This window comes from Littorina saxatilis, linkage group LG14 (genome assembly GCF_037325665.1).
Source record: "Littorina saxatilis isolate snail1 linkage group LG14, US_GU_Lsax_2.0, whole genome shotgun sequence".
NCBI lineage: Eukaryota > Metazoa > Mollusca > Gastropoda > Littorinimorpha > Littorinidae > Littorina > Littorina saxatilis.
The window spans coordinates 28,085,127-28,103,581 of record NC_090258.1 but is presented as its reverse complement, the minus strand read 5'-3'; positions in this window follow the sequence as shown (position 1 = coordinate 28,103,581).

The following is an 18,455-nucleotide window of genomic DNA, read 5'->3' as shown; positions in this document are numbered from 1 at the left end:
TGGAATTGAAATGCATACGACATGTGTAATAGAGTAACTGAGAGTTATTATAAACACATGGAATTGAAATGCATACGACATGTGTAATAGAGTAAGTGAGAGTTATTATAAACAAATGGAATTGAAATGCATACGACATGTGTAATAGAGTAAGTGAGAGTTATTATAAACAAATGGAATTGAAATGCATACGACATGTGTAATAGAGTAAGTGAGAGTTATTATAAACAAATGGAATTGAAATGCATACGACATGTGTAATAGAGTAAGTGAGAGTTATTATAAACAAATGGAATTGAAATGCATACGACATGTGTAATAGAGTAAGTGAGAGTTGTTATAAACACATGGAATTGAAATGCATACGACATGTGTAATAGAGTAAGTGAGAGTTATTATAAACAAATGGAATTGAAATGCATACGACATGTGTAATAGAGTAAGTGAGAGTTGTTATAAACAAGTGGAATTGAAATGCATACGACATGTGTAATAGAGTAAGTGAGAGTTGTTATAAACAAATGGAATTGAAATGCATACGACATGTGTAATAGAGTAAGTGAGAGTTGTTCCGACGGATTTGTCGGTGTCAATGATTTGTTAAACGCCTCAAATGACAACTGACGTCATTGAGGCGTTTAAATGAACATGACACATGTTGGCTGTCGAGACACGTAGCTCAGTCGGTGGCGCTTTCAAACCAATTGGCGTGGGTTCGAACCCCGGGTTCGACGAAAGATTTATTTATCGCAGTCAACTCTTGCGCCAGGAAAGTAAGGTGTATCAATTGTACCGGTCTAACTTAACAAACGAAACCGATCAAACACGATAATTCCGATTTTACAGTAAGTAATAGCACCCGTCTTAACAGTTCATTAGCGTTTCCTATCAGTCCGTACAGTGGTATACGCAGTGAGAGACCCCTCCGGTAGGAGCTAGACACTTTCAAATAAAGAACGCCATCTGCTGTTTCTACGTCTGCTATCTTTACCAAAACATACCTATCACACAAAAAGGAAACACAATTGAATCGTTCTTGGGAAGGACAGCGTCTTTAAGGGTGGTTGTGACGTCATCTTGCTGAATCATTTTCACACCCCATCAGTTTTAGTTCACACAAGCGTTCACAGACAAACAGATGAACAGACAAATACAAACACACGCGCGCGCACACACACACACACACATACACACACACACACGACGCGGAGTGAACATTCTTCTAGACACTATTTCTAGGCTTCATGAGGCAGGAAAATGGGAGAAATTTGTGTGTGTTGCTAAGCAACTGGTCGCATAGGGCTGAATGTGTCAGTTCCGACTTAAGCAAACATATGTCAAAAGATTCCTTTTTACATTTAGTCAAGTTTTGACTAAATGTTTTAACGTAGAGGGGGGAATCGAGACGAGCGTCGTGGTGTATGTGCGTGTGTGTGTCTGTCTGTGTGTGTGTGTAGAGCGATTCAGACTAAACTACTAGACCGATCTTTATGAAATTTGACATGAGAGTTCTTGGGTATGATATCCCCATTCGTTTTTTTCATTTTTTGATAAATGTCTTTGATGACGTCATATCCGGCTTTTCGTGAAAGTTGAGGCGGCACTGTCACGCCCTCATTTTTCAACCCAAATTGGTTGAAATTTTGGTCAAGTAATGTTCGACGAAGCCCGGATTTCGGTATTGCATTTCAGCTTGATGGCTTAAAAATTAATTAATGACTTTGGTCATTAAAAATCTGAAAAATGTAAAAAAAAATATTTTTTTTATAAAACGATCCAAATTTACGTTCATCTTATTTTCCATCATTTTCGGATTCCAAAAACATATAAATATGTTATATTTGGATTAAAAACAAGCTCTGAAAATTAAAAATATAAAAATTATTATCAAAATTAAATTGTCCAAATCAAATTAAAAACACCTTCATCCTATTCCTTGTCGGTTCCTGATTCCAAAAACATATAGATATATGTTTGGATTAAAAACACGCTCAGAAAGTTAAAACGAAGAGAGGTACAGAAAAGCGTGCTATCATTCTCAGCGCAAGTACTACCCCGCTCTTGTGAATTTCACTGCCTTTGCCGTGCGCGGTGGACTGACGATGCTACGAGTATTACGGTCTTGTTGCGTTGCGTTCAGTTTCATTCTGTGAGTTCGACAGCTACTTGACTAAATGTTGTATTTTCGCCTTACGCGACTTGTTTCTTGTGCAGGAGAGGCAAAGGCGTTTGAAGAAGAACTAAACAGGGAGCTCGCCGGGTTTAGAAGCAGTACTTTTGCTGACAATACTGTGAAGACTTATAATACTCACTTAAAATCTTATATGGATTTTTGCAATAGGATGAGCATCCCCCCTGAGCCGGTGACTGAGAGAACTGTAGCCCTCTATGCCACGTATTTAACCCGAAGGCTCAAGCCTTCCTCTGTGAAACAGTATATTAACCCTTAGGCTGGTTGTCGCGCTACTTTACCTATACTGTCACCTGGTTGTCACGACATATGTCGCGCTATTGGCTCAGTCTGTTTGGTCGGTTCCGATTACCTCCCATGGATTCGAAAACCTATATGACTGTTTTTTGTTATTGTTCTCTGTTATTTCACCAGTGGCTATGTAACATGTGTTACTTAATTGCACCAGTGTAAGGGTTAACATTATTGGAATAATGCACCTAGTAAAGTAAACTCCCGTCCTCGTCCTTTTGGGTTGGTAGGAGCTCATTTTTCGCCCCTTTCTATTTGGGTGCTAGTTTTAAATTGTTTAAACCCCAAGTGTTCTTAAATTATATGTGATTTTTGTCTCCATGAAATTAAAAAAAACTTGCCTTCGGTTTTTGACACCCAAAAGGAACTTCTTGTGACGTGAAACTTATGGTTGTGGTAGTGGTGGTGGTGTATGTTGCATCCTTATATGTGTGCGGGTGTGTGAGCGTGCTTGGTTGCGTAAAAGTACTAGTGTAATAAAATAAATTGCTCGTTAAGCCCTATTCTTTTTTCATTATAAAGCAAACCTTGAGCTTGAAGAAAAAAAAACTTTTAAATTAGCCTGACCACTTCGTAATAATTATGGCCTTAGGTGTTGCTCCAGCCTGTGTGTGTATTCGTTCGGAAGGTTGACGGAAAGCGGACGTGTTTCAGTCTATTTGCCAGACTGAATGGTTAATCACGCCTCAGCGTTCTGGTTCTTTTCTCTGTGCGTGCGTGTGTGACCAGATGTGCTCTCTCTGCATTATACTGTTTTCCAACAACTACAAACATATAATTGTTCTGTTTGGATAGAGTTTAATATTCATTGACAACTAAAGATAATACAATAAGATAATATAACACGATAATACAACTAGATCAAAAACACAGAAGTAAAGATATTACACACAAATATCTGTATACATGTAGAAAGAAAAAAAAAAACTTCAGAGAAATGAACAAAATAATCATCACGTTCTTTACATTTTCATCTAAGCACTACCTAATAGATTGCCTACCATTTTAATAATATACAATGCGTTTTTTCTTGTTATGCGTCTAATATGGCGACGCTACTTATTTTGCTGTAAGTTGAAAGGTTTGCCTATGAACCAAAATGGAGGTCGCAGCACACAATTGCGCCCACGATTTGTAAACTTTTCTGTTTGTCAATTATTGACTGGATGGTTTTTTTTATAAAATAAAGCCAAAAACAAAGAGACTGCCAACGTTCCAAAATTCAGAATAAAAAAACCAAGAAAGGTAGGTTGTTGGAACGTTTGTTATTCACAAAACAATACATTCACAGATATTTCGACCCAACGGTCTTGTAAGTGAACAGACAAACAAATATTCACACAAAACTTATCTTGATAAGTAAACTGATAGAACTATCAAGATAAGTTTTGTGTGAATATTTGTTTGTTCACTTAAAAGTCCGTTGGGTCGAAATATGTGTGAATGTATTGTTTAGTCAATAACAAACGTTCCAACAACCTACCTTTCTTGTTTTTTTTTTTATTCTGGATGTTTGTAGTCAGGATTGGGGATCAAGAGGGAGACGACGGTGTATGTGTGGACGCATATAATCATGTGTGAACATCAATTCCTATAAACTACTGGTCCCGTAGTGGGGCACTGCGGTTATGAAATTAAAGGCCCCTCCTGTTTTTGGAACCGCAGGAGCTTTCTAGTTTGCTGTTAGGTAGATTTTTGGTTCCTCTTTCCTGTCATGCTCTCTTTTTCTTCATGAATTCTTTTCTTTTTTCTGCCTTCTTGCTCATTCACCTGTATTTTTTCCAAAAATCTCTTCTCTTGCCGCTTGTCTCGCGATTCATGTATAGTTTAATCTGTTAGTGTTCTGATGTAAGTCCAGCAGTAGATAGGTTAAGCCTATTTTAACATACTCGAAACTGGTAATCTTCCAGTAGGTATTAATTTAGTTTTACTAAAGCCTGCTGGGACACAAGTAATGGGTTAGTGCATTTGTAAACAGGAATCGCTTGACAGGTGGCCCCCTTCATCCCCCCCTTCCTCGTCCTGATATGGCTCTGCGTAGTCGGCTGGACGTTAAGCAACAAATAAACAATAAACTACTGGACATATGGTTATGAAACTTTACATGTGAATTCTATGAGATGATATAATCAGATCATGTTTGGATGTCAACGTGGATTACGTTTGATCAGTTTGTTTAAAAACAGTAAAGGCAGCACCTTTCAGACCGCCGTTTCATGTCATTAGAAAATGTCCCAATAATCTTGTCCAGACAATAGGATTGCACTTAAGCTTTGGAGCTTGAAAAATGCCTGATATTTGAATACAAACAAAATTGATTCATTGTATTTTCTTAAATTTGTGGAGTCCGAATGATGTAGATTATTGTGTTTGGATTGGACATGTGCTGAAAGATAAAGGAAATCCATGTTCATACATATTCACGGTTGGCGTGTTTCTATCTTCAGCTATGTCCCAGGGTTGAGTTGCACCAACCGAAAGTGGGTGCAACCCAAACGGGAGAGAACAAACTGCGGGTTCTGATTCGTTGAAATCACAACAAATCTCAGTTTTAACCAATCCAACACTGCGGGTTCTGATTCGTTGAAATCACAACACATCTCAGTTTTAACCAATCCAACACTACGGGTTCTGATTCGTTGAAATCACAACACATCTCAGTTTTAACCAATCCAACACTGCGGGTTCTGATTCGTTGAAATCACAACACATCTCAGTTATAACCAATCCAACACTGCGGGTTCTGATTCGTTGAAATCACAACACATCTCAGTTTTAACCAATCCAACACTGCGGGTTCTGATTCGTTGAAATCACAACGGGTTAATGTTGAACCTTCAAATTGTTTCAAATCTAAACGGGAATCTAAAGAAAAGTCACATCATCACTCGTGTTTGACTGTTGTGTCATTTGTTTGTTCACTTAAAAGGCTGTAAAGCCAAAGGTTTTGTGAAAGCCTGGTTTTGTCCTGCATTTAACGTTCCCATAATTGACCTTTCTTGTGTTTTAATTTAAGCCTGATAGATAGTTCAAATTATATACAGCAGTATTTCATAATTATTGCTTTAGAATTTGTCAATGGGGCATATTTATTTCGTCCAAATTTGCACAACAGTTAGGCGGATCCGGCTTGTAAAGTAAGAAAAAGAAAGAAAAAAACGCAGTTTTGGTGAAGGTGTGAAACCCCGCTTGATGGATAGCTGCAGTTGACATGCAGTGATTCTTTAAACTTCACACAACATTGTTTTTTTTAAACAGCATGACGATACTGATAGCACAGAGACACATGGAAATGGATGTTGTAAAGGTTTTCCAATAACATGTTGACCACCCCCCAACAACAATAAAATATATATATTTTTAAAAAAATTAACAGGGGAAAAAACGAAAAATTACGATTCACCCGAATTCAGCCAAGGTTAATCAATGTTCGCCTATTTTGTTTCACGCAGAGATAGATTGCGCAGTTAAATGCACCTTGAATTAAAATCTCTCAACTGCATACTTAATTGTCCACCGCAGAAACGTCGATCACAACGACAACTCCACCCGTGATGCCTACTGTAAATAAAAGAAGAAGAAAAAAAACCAAGAAATAACAATAAATCAGCGTTGCAAGTTCGTTAAGGCTAAGTACGTGTAATCTAGCAACGACTTTCTTTTTCTTTTCTTTATTTGGTGTTTAACGTCGTTTTCTAGCAACGACAAACAAGTCGCGTAAGGCGAAAATACAACATTTAGTCAAGTAGCTGTCGAACTCACAGAATGAAACTGAACGCAATGCAACGCAGCAAGACCGTATACTCGTAGCATCGTCAATCCACCGCTCACGGCAAAGACAGTGAAATTGACAAGAAGAGCGGGGTAGTAGTTGCGCTGAGAAGGATAGCACGCTTTTCTGTACCTCTCTTTGTTTTAACTTTCTGAGCGTGTTTTTAATCCAAACATATCATATCTATATGTTTTTGGAATTAGGAACCAAGAAGCAATAAGATGAAAGTGTTTTTAAATTGATTTCGAAAATTTGATTTTGAAAATAATTTTTATATATTTAATTTTCAGAGCTTGTTTTTAATCCGAATATAACATATTTATATGTTTTTGGAATCAGCAAATGATGGAGAAAAAGATGAACGTAAATTTGGATCGTTTGATGATTATTTTTTTTATTTACAATTTTCTGATTTGTAATGACCAAAGTCATAAATTAATTTTTAAGCCACCAAGCTGAAATGCAATACCGAAGTCCGCGCTTCGTCGGAGATTACTTGACCAAAATTTCAACCAATTTGGTTAAAAAACAAGTCGCGTAAGGCGAAAATACAATATTTAGTCAAGTAGCTGTCGAACTCACAGAATGAAACTGAACGCAATGCCATTTTTCAGCAAGACCGTATACTCGTAGCATCGTCAGTCCACCGCTCATGGCAAAGGCAGTGAAATTGACAAGAAGAGCGGGGTAGTAGTTGCGCTGAGAAGGATAGCACGCTTTTCTGTACCTCTCTTCGTTTTAACTTTCTGGGCGTGTTTTTAATCCAAACATATCATATCTATATGTTTTTTGGAATCAGGAACCGACAAGGAATAAGATGTTTTTAAATTGATTTCGAAAATTTTATTTTGATAATAATTTTTATATATTTAATTTTCAGAGCTTGTTTTTAATCCGAATAAACATATGTATATGTATTTGGAATCAGCAAATGATGGAGAATAAGATAAACGTAAATTTTGATCGTTTTATAAAAAAAAATATTTTTTTGTTACAATTTTCAGATTTTTAATGACCAAAGTCATTAATTAATTTTTAAGCCACCAAGCTGAAATGCAATACCGAAGTCCGGGCTTTGTCGAAGATTACTTGACCAAAATTTCAACCAATTTGGTTGAAAAATGAGGGCGTGACAGTGCCGCCTCAACTTTCACGAAAAGCCGGATATGACGTCATCAAAGACATTTATCAAACAAGAAGGGCAAAGCCCATACGACTCACATGCTTGACCTTGACCATTACATGACCTTGACCTTCAGGGTCAAGGTCAAATAACTAAACCTAGCAATGACATCATACACTAAGAACTGCTTTACACATTTTTCCTACCAAAATACATGTGACCTTGACCCAAGGTCAAGGTCATCCAAGGTCATGCAACACAAAGCTGTTAATTCAAGACATAGGAAGTACAATGGTGCTTATTGGCTCTTTCTACCATGAGATATGGTCACTTTTAGTGGTTCACTACCTTATTTTGGTCACATTTCATAAGGGTCAAAGTGACCTTGACCTTGATCATATGTGACCAAATGTGTCTCATGATGAAAGCATAACATGTGCCCCACATAATTTTTAAGTTTGAAACAGTTATCTTCCATAGTTCAGGGTCAAGGTCACTTCAAAATATGTATACAATCCAACTTTGAAGAGCTCCTGTGACCTTGACCTTGAAGCAAGGTAAACCAAACTGGTATCAAAAGATGGGGCTTACTTTACCCTACATATAATATATAGGTGAGGTATTGAATCTCAAAAACTTCAGAGAAAATGGGAAAAATGGGAAACATAGCTGTTTTTTAGACAACATTTATGGCCCCTGCGACCTTGACCTTGAAGCAAGGTCAAGATGCTATGTATGTTTTTTGGGGCCTTGTCATCATACACCATCTTGCCAAATTTGGTACTGATAGACTGAATAGTGTCCAAGAAATATCCAACGTTAAAGTTTTCCGGACGGCCGGCCGGACGGACGACTCGGGTGAGTACATAGACTCACTTTTGCTTCGCATGTGAGTCAAAAAATGAAAAAAAACGTCCGGGGATATCATACCCAGGAACTCTCATGTCAAATTTCATAAAGATCGGTCCAGTAGTTTACTCTGAATCGCTCTACACACACACACACACACGCACATACACCACGACCCTCGTTTCGATTCCCCCTCGATGTTAAAATATTTAGTCAAAACTTGACTAAATATAATGAGGGCGTGACAGTGCCGCCTCAACTTTCACGAAAAGCCGGATATGACGTCATCAAAGACATTTATCAAAAAAATGAAAAAAACTTTCGGGGATATCATTTCTAGGAACTCTCATGTCAAATTTCATAAAGATCCGTCCAGTAGTTTGATCTGAATCGCTCTACACACACACACGCACATACAGACACACACGCACACACATACACCACGACCCTCGTCTCGATTCCCCCCTCTACGTTAAAACATTTAGTCAAAACTTGACTAAATGTAAAATTCAACAACACAAAAACCGAGTACAAACGAGAATACAAATAATTAAGGTCATAAACTGTAACAAGCCATGGTCTAAAACGCAAGCCTACCTGCTTAATTTATCGAGTTCAGTGTATAACCTAAATGAGCAACAACAAAAAATAAACAAACAAACAAACGCCTTCTATTTACAAATATATATATACTGATCAAAAATTGTTAAGAATATTTTGTTCAGAGAAATTTCTTAAATGTGAAACAGAAGCGTTTCGGTAAAAAAAAAAATGGCTCATTTGTTTTGAGCCATATTTAGTGATGACTTTACAGGTCCGATGCCACATTGAGCCGGAAATGGGGCGTTTTTTTCTTTGGTGGTGTGGTTAATGTTGAACCTTCAAATTGTTTCAAATCTAAACGGGAATCTAAAGATAAGTCACATCATCACTCGTGTTTGACTGTTGTGTCATTTGTTTGTTCACTTAAAAGGCTGTAAAGCCAAAGGTTTTGTGAAAGCCTAGTTTTGTCCTGCATTTAACGTTCCCATAATTGACCTTTCTTGTGTTTTAATTTAAGTCTGATAGATAGTTCAAATTACATACAACAGTATGTTATATTGCTTTAGAATTTGTCAATGGGGCATATTTATTTCGTCCAAATTTGCACAACAGTTAGGTGGATCCGGCTTGTAAAAGAAAAAACAAGAAGGGCAAAGCCCATATGACTCACATGCTTGACCTCAACCTTTAGGGTAACTAAACCTAGTGTAATGAATCGCGGTTATGGTGTTTATAGTTGAAGGGATATAACTGGTGCTTTTTGTAATACAAAGAGTTTGTCAGGAGTTGTTTAACTTTGAAAGTGGAAACTTTTAACAGTTCAGTAAAATTCCATGGTTAGCTACGGACGGTCAAACTGGGTTCGCGGCACGTGAATTTACAACTGTGCGAGTTGTTCACGTTATAATCGCAACCGCCTGATTTTGTGAGTTGTGATTGTAAACTGCCTGACAATTGAAAGTCATTCGACCTGGGCTCTCGGATGAGAAACCTGCTCTTGCTTTTGATGTCAACTTTGGAAGAAAACATTTGATCTTGATGTCAACCTTGGAACCGGGAAACATTGCCGGGATGACTTGGAATGTTGTATGGGTGCCGCCATATTGGAAGATGAGGTACTTTGCTAGTTTTGTGTGAACTTGAACATTTCTTTTGTATGCGCGGACATGACTTGTGTACTTGAATAATTTCGGAATTGTATAATTTTCTTGTGCTCGGTTGGTGTGTTTTGAATATTGTTAGTTGTTACAGTAGGGTGTTATATTTTGTAACAGGCCGCCCCAGTCTGACTTGTGCGGGGTGGTGCCAGTGTGGCGAGGGTGCGATGGAGGCCGTAAGGTTGAAGGCTAGCTACATCGTCACCTCTACATAACGTAAAAGTTATGTTTTGTTTATTTGCTTTCTTGTCCTTGTAAATATGTTATGACGTTGACAATGAATGAGTGAGTTTCACAAGGTCGTGGACAATGAATGAATGAGTTTCAAAAGGTCATGAATTGATTATTGTAAGCAAGAAAATATTTGAGAATTTGAAGAATGAGTTGATAATTGCTATGTCAGAAACAAACCAATTTGTATGTTCTAATTAAACCATTGGCTATTGTTTGGAAAGAATGAGTTGGTGAAAGACTACAAATTCTTCTAATCTTCTCTCTGCTTTCCTAAACTTCTGAGCGGGAGTCAGATGATTGACTGTGTGTGTGTGCACCTATAAAGAATCTGGAAGGAGATTAATAAGGATAAATACGGATCTTCTTTATTTCAAATCTCTTACATTGGCGAGCTTGCGATTGTATTAATTGGAAATTTTTTGAAGATTAATTATTTTTTTTGGTGCGTTCCCTTGAGTGCAGTTAGGCTTATTTTATATTATTGACTTGTAGTGCTGAAGTGTTGTTTGGTTTTGCGCAGATGCTGATGCATGCAGTCTGGAGGATGGACATCCTTGTCATCTGCCTGTGAAGGGAGCTCCTTGGTCTGTGGACGGATGCATCCTGTGCCTGACTGAACGACATATTTTGGACAGGAGTGAGTCATTTGCTTATCTGACACTCAAGTTAACATTCTATATATTTTTGAGAATAATTTGTCTCTCTGAGTGTTGGTTCTTGCTTGTGAGTAGGTTATTTTTTTCCCCCTACTTTACATGAAGCGCCCTGTAGGTTAGTTTTACCTACAAGTGAATAATACATGACACATCATTTTTCCCTTTTACGTGTACACAGTTTGTAAATAGTTGTGGGTCAGCAATGCCTTGATTCATAAGTGTAAGGGAATGGGGTATGTCTAGTTTCTAGGCCAAGTTTTTGAGCGGAGCCTAGTTTCAAATGTATTGATTGTTTCCCCTTGTAGTTCGGTTGATCGGTTTCCTAGACTGTGTCACTTTAGTACTGCACTTGAGGAAGTCAGGTAAATTCTAAAGTTTAGTGGACTATAGTGTTCACGTTAGTCAAAGCTAAGTCTTGGTGTTGCCCTCTAGCATTCTATGTAGTGGATAGTTTGCTTAAGTGATAGCGGTTTGTTCACGATGGCATCTCAAGAAGAGGTTCAAGCTTTGATAGCGCAGTTTAAGGTGGAGGGTGAAGCCTTAGGAAAAGATGGTGCATCACTGAACAAGTATGTGGAGGATAGTTTGCGTGAGGAAAGAACAGCAAGAAGAGAAGCTTTGTTGAAAGAAAAAGAACTCGCTGCTGCACGTGAGCTTAAAGAGAGAGAGTTAGCTGAACATGCTAAGATTGAAAATAATCGTCAAGAAAAAGAACTCGCTGCTGCACGTGAGCTTAAAGAGAGAGAGTTAGCTGAACAAGCTAAGATTGAAAATCGTCGTCTCGATATTGAAGAAGAAAAGGCGAACAGGGAGGCAAAGTTGCGAGCAGACGAGTTGGTTGAAAAAGCAAGCAAGAATAAGTTGGCCAATCGTCCCAAGATTCCCTATTTTGATGATAAATCAGATGACATTGAGAGTTATCTGTATCGCTTCGATAAGCACGCAGCTAGCTTGAAGTGGTCAAAGGATGAGAAGGCTTTGATTTTGCCTACTCTACTCAGAGGTCGTGCTCTGAATTATTTTCAAGAGTTACCAGTAGAAGATACTAATGACTATGCCAAACTGTCAGCGCATTTGTTGAAGAGATTCAAATGTACTGAAGAAGGTTTCAGAACGCAGTTTCGCTCATGCAAACCTGAATCTGGTGAAACCATGCATGTCTTCTTCTCCCGCATGAGAAGATTTTTTACTAGATGGACAGATATGGCTGGAGTTGGCACAGATTTCGCTTTGCTCTGTGACTTGGTGCTCAGAGAGCAGATTCTGTCTAGTTGTGCGTCGTCTCTGGTTACTTTTCTGAAAGAAGACAAGCATACTACCGCTCAAACCATGATAGACGCAGCTGAAAGATACAGGGAAGCACATCCTAGTCAAAACCTAGCAGCAAAAGGTTCTAGTGATCCTCTGTTGGCTAATGTCGGTCTTCCAAGTGGGAGAGGAGGTCATTCAGGGTCAGGTGGTCGAGGTGGTCACAGGTTTTCTAAGAAGAATAGTCAGGCTGACACAAACCCACCGACAGAACAAAGCTCTCCTGATAATAAGGGTGGCAGAGGTGCTAGTCAAGCTGGTAGAGGTAGAGGTGGTCAGAACTATCAGAGGAAGTGTTGGTGGTGTCAAGATACTTCGCACAAGTTGGCAGATTGTCCCAAAAAAATGCATACTGCTTCAGTATCCGTTGTCACTGTTGAAGAGTCCAGCTGTAGTGAAGACGAGCAGTCTGTGGCGTCAGTAGGATTTTCAGGTAGTGATGAACTTCCCGAGTCTATTCAGACATGTGAAGGTACCCTAAATGGTAGTGAGGTCACGGTCATGTTGGATAGTGGGTGTTCCACGGTTGGGGTCAGGAAGTCCCTAGTGAGAGATGATCAGTTTACTGGGAAGGTACAGGTGTGTAGACAGTTCAGTGGGGATTTGGTTCGGTTACCCATTGCGATTGTGAGTCTGGATACACCATACTTTTCTGGAAGTGTTGAGGCATGTGTGATCGACAATCCAGTATGTGACGTCATTTTGGGTAGAATACAGGGATGTACATTTGGATGTGTCGAGGTTACTAGCGCAGTCCAGACAAGAGGTCAAAAAGCTAGAGAAGAACGTCCTTTTAGACCGCTGTTGACCGCTAAAGTTCCCCAACTTGATATCAATGCTGAGAAACTTTCCAAAATGCAAAGGGATGACAAAACGTTGCATGATCTGTTCGAGAAAGTTGGCCAAGGAAAATCGGAAGAGTCGTCTGGTTGTGTGGTGTCGTTTGTTGGTCAGAACCCAGTTGTTGCCTCATTGGGAGTGATCAGTGGGTCCAGTGCAGTAGAGGAGGAAGACATTCAGAAAGTCAAACTACAGTCAGTTCCCACAGTTCAGACTGAGAATGTAGATGATGTGGTCTATAGTCCTGACTTGTCTATGCAGGCAAAACAAAAAGTGCAGGCGGTGTTTCAGAAGCATCAGGACAAAATGACGGATTTGCCTGGTACTTGTGACCTAGTGCAGCATATGGTGAGGATTCCTGAAGGTGCTGTGGTCAATGTGAAACAGTATCCGTTACCATTTGAGTCTCAGAAAGTGGTTGAAGAAGAAGTGAAGAAGATGTTAGATCTAGACGTAATAGAGCCGTCTATTTCTCCGTTCTCGTCTCCTATTGTTCTAGTCAAGAAGAAGGACGGAAGTACTCGTTTTTGCATCGATTTCAGACACCTCAATAAGATTACGGAGTTTGACGCTGAACCAATACCGGATCCGGAAGTTCTGTTTGCTTCATTGCAGGGCAGGCAGCATTTCACGAAGATTGATCTGGCTAAGGGCTATTGGCAAATTCCGATGGCAGAGTCTGATCGAGCAAAAACGGCTTTTCGTACACCTCAAGGTCTATATCAGTTCAAGAAGATGCCGTTCGGAATGAGTACAGCACCAAGTACTTTCGCGAGGATGATGAAGATGTTGGATCTGGATAGGTTCAAATCTGTTCATTTCTTTGATGACGTACTTGTAGCCACAGAAGACTGGTGTGAGCATCTAGAGGCACTTGACGGACTGTTGACAGAACTGGGAAAACATGGGTTGACTGTGAGACCGTCGAAAGTAAAGGCAGGGTTTGACTCTATTGAGTTTTTGGGTCACAAAGTTGGGGAGGATAGCATGCGTCCAGTTCCTTCCAAAGTGTCCAAAATCTTGAATGTCTCTGTCCCAACCACAAAGAAACAAGTCCGGTCATTGATAGGGCTCATCAGTTTCTATAGGCGCTATGTCCCAAGCTTCGCGTCTATTGTGTCCCCCCTGGGAGAACTCACAAAGAAGAACCAACCAAACAAAGTTCGTTGGTCAAAAGAGTGTCAGATGGCTTTTGACAGGGTCAAAGAAATTTTGTCGTCTGAACCACTGGTGAGATTGCCAGACTTTTCCAGGCCGTTCACAGTGCGGTCGGATGCATCCTCCACGGGGATTGGAGCAGCCCTGATGCAGCCTGATGATGACGGCGTCCTTCATCCAGTTCTGTATGCCAGCAGGAAACTGCTGGAAAGAGAAACCAGATACTCTACTGTGGAGAGAGAGTGCCTAGCGTTGGTGTGGGCAGTTGACAAATTCCATCGCTACTTGTTTGGCTCACATTTCTTTGTTGAGACTGATCACAGACCGTTGACGTACTTACGACAGTCCAAAACTGCCAACGGACGACTGTTGCGATGGGCTCTGTCTCTCCAAGAGTATTCATTCACAGTAGTGCCAATTCCTGGAGTCAGGAATTTTGAGGCTGATGTGTTGTCACGCTTGACGAAGTGAATGGAACATGATGGTTGAAAGGACAGTGAAAAGACTTTCTGCAATCAACAAGGACAATACTTTTTGTGCTGTGAGTGTTGATATGCTGTGTATGTATTAAGAACTAATTTAATTTTGTTCTTGTTTTTTTTTCACATTGTGATTATTTTTTTTAATCTGGCTGGAAAAATTTATTTGGATATTTTTGATGCTAGTACCATTTTGTGTTGTAGTCGAGGTTTACTGTATTGAGTTTAGCGGGGGCTACTCAAACTTTGTTGGCGATCTTTGGTACCAAGAACGTCAATGTTATTGCATTCAGTAATAGGCGAAAATTGCTGAATGTCCATGAGTATAACTGTTGTGGATTAACACAGTGGGTGATTATCTACACGGCGGCGTAAATGTGGTTTATTATGCTTGCCATTGTTGCTCATGTTTAAGGACAGCCTCGTGGCTTTTGTCACTTTTTTGGTGGATGGCACTGTCTTTTGGTTGTAAACTGATTGCACTCTTTGGGAACGGACAGAGTATTTAATAAATGTTTTCCTTATGCTTAGATTATTTATTAATCTATTTGTGTATTTTTTTTTATATGTATTTAAAAAAAATTTCTTGTTACTGGAATAATTATACTTGTACAGTTTTTGAAAAAAAAAATGTTCATTTTGGGTTCACATTTTTTTTAATCGGGGAAAGGGGTGATGTAATGAATCGCGGTTATGGTGTTTATAGTTGAAGGGATATAACTGGTGCTTTTTGTAATACAAAGAGTTTGTCAGGAGTTGTTTAACTTTGAAAGTGGAAACTTTTAACAGTTCAGTAAAATTCCATGGTTAGCTACGGACGGTCAAACTGGGTTCGCGGCACGTGAATTTACAACTGTGCGAGTTGTTCACGTTATAATCGCAACCGCCTGATTTTGTGAGTTGTGATTGTAAACTGCCTGACAATTGAAAGTCATTCGACCTGGGCTCTCGGATGAGAAACCTGCTCTTGCTTTTGATGTCAACTTTGGAAGAAAACATTTGATCTTGATGTCAACCTTGGAACCGAGAAACATTGCCGGGATGACTTGGAATGTTGTATGGGTGCCGCCATATTGGAAGATGAGGTACTTTGCTAGTTTTGTGTGAACTTGAACATTTCTTTTGTATGCGCGGACATGACTTGTGTACTTGAATAATTTCGGAATCGTATAATTTTCTTGTGCTCGGTTGGTGTGTTTTGAATATTGTTAGTTGTTACAGTAGGGTGTTATATTTTGTAACAGGCCGCCCCAGTCTGACTTGTGCGGGGTGGTGCCAGTGTGGCGAGGGTGCGATGGAGGCCGTAAGGTTGAAGGCTAGCTACATCGTCACCTCTACATAACGTAAAAGTTATGTTTTGTTTATTTGCTTTCTTGTCCTTGTAAATATGTTATGACGTTGACAATGAATGAGTGAGTTTCACAAGGTCGTGGACAATGAATGAATGAGTTTCAAAAGGTCATGAATTGATTATTGTAAGCAAGAAAATATTTGAGAATTTGAAGAATGAGTTGATAATTGCTATGTCAGAAACAAACCAATTTGTATGTTCTAATTAAACCATTGGCTATTGTTTGGAAAGAATGAGTTGGTGAAAGACTACAAATTCTTCTAATCTTCTCTCTGCTTTCCTAAACTTCTGAGCGGGAGTCAGATGATTGACTGTGTGTGTGTGCACCTATAAAGAATCTGGAAGGAGATTAATAAGGATAAATACGGATCTTCTTTATTTCAAATCTCTTACACCTAGCAATGACATCATACACTAAGAACTGCTTTACACATTTTTCCTACCAAAATACATGTGACCTTGACCCACGGTCAAGGTCATCCAAGGTCATGCAACACAAAGCTGTTAATTCAAGACATAGGAAGTACAATGGTGCTTATTGGCTCTTTCTACCATGAGATATGGTCACTTTTAGTGGTTCACTACCTTATTTTGGTCACATTTCATAAGGGTCAAAGTGACCTTGACCTTGATCATATGTGACCAAATGTGTCTCATGATGAAAGCATAACATGTGCCCCACATAATTTTTAAGTTTGAAACAGTTATCTTCCATAGTTCAGGGTCAAGGTCACTTCAAAATATGTATACAATCCAACTTTGAAGAGCTCCTGTGACCTTGACCTTGAAGCAAGGTAAACCAAACTGGTATTAAAAGATGGGGCTTACTTTGCCCTATATATCATATGTAGGTGAGGTATTCAATCTCAAAAACTTCAGAGAAAATGGGAAAAATGTGAAAAATAGCTGTTTTTTAGGCAACATTTATGGCCCCTGCGAACTTGACCTTGAAGCAAGGTCAAGATGCTATGTATGTTTTTTGGGGCCTTGTCATCATACACCATCTTGCCAAATTTGGTACTGATAGACTGAATAGTGTCCAAGAAATATCCAACGTTAAAGTTTTCCGGACGGACGTCCGGACGTCCAGACGTCCGGATGGACGGACGGACGACTCGGGTGAGTACATAGACTCACTTTTGCTTCGCATGTGAGTCAAAAAACCGCAGTTTTGGTGAAGGCGTGAAACCCCGCTTGACAGATAGCTGCAGCTGACATGCAGGGATTCTTAAAACTTCACACAACAGTGGGTTTTTTTTTATTACACAGCATGACTACAGACATCTTCTGTGTATCTGTGACGATACTGAGAGCACGGAGACATGAACATGGATGTTGTAAAGGTTTTCCAATAACATTTTGACCACCCCCCAACAACAACAAAATATATATATTTAAAACAAATAAACTTTACAAAAATTACGATTCACCCAAATTCAGCCAAGGTTAATCAATTTTCGCCTAATTTGTTTCACGCAGAGATAGATTGCGCAGTTAAATGCACCTTGAATTAAAATCTCTCAACTGCATACTTAATTGTCCACCGCAGAAACGTCGATCACAACGTCAACTCCACCCGTGATGCCTACTGTAAATAAAAGAAGAAAAAAAACCAAGAAATAACAATAAATCAGCGTTGCAAGTTCGGTAAGGCTAAGTACGTGTAATCTAGCAACGACAAACAAAAACAAATCAAAAGATGATGTAGTCAGATCAGTTTCAAATTCAGAAACCAGAAATAATTCATCTTAATTAATTTTCATTGGAAATTCGTCCATTCTTTTCCCAGCACTTTCTGGACCAAACCCGAAACCAATCTGAAAAAGAACAAACAAATACGGTATCATTCCATGTTTGATCAGCTCGATATACTGAATATGTAATTTCAAAACTGCTAATGCATGTGCAGTGTACAATAGACCACACTTGTGGTGTTTGAAGTTTCTATCAACTCTAGTCCGCTCACTGCGCTTTCGAGAGTTCTTTAATCTCAGGATTAAAATAATTAACCATAGATGTGCTGCAGAAACGAAAGCAAACTTGACAATTTGTCATTATGAATACAGTCTTGGTGGAGCTCCGGCCCACTGTCATAATTATGTATTTGTACAATACATACGCTTTTCTTTTGGTCCCTCTTGGATAACTGAAAATGACATAAATCATGCAATCCCAAGAGGACTGTTTCATTTTTCTGGCTTTTACATTTAGTCAAGTTTTTTTTTCTTTTCATGTTGGCCTGTGTTGGTTTAAATTGTTTAATAACTATTATTTACACTTTGTCCGACTGGACACGTGTGCAGTGCTTTGCCATTGTCAAAAAATGCTCATGGCCTTGCTAATAAGTAGTTGTCTACAAAACATAGGCAGTTATTGAACACGAACTGTTAAGCAAACTACACACACACACACACACACACACACACACACACACACACACACACACACACACACACTAACAACCCTTAACACACACACTTCCACACCTGAACACAAACGCTCA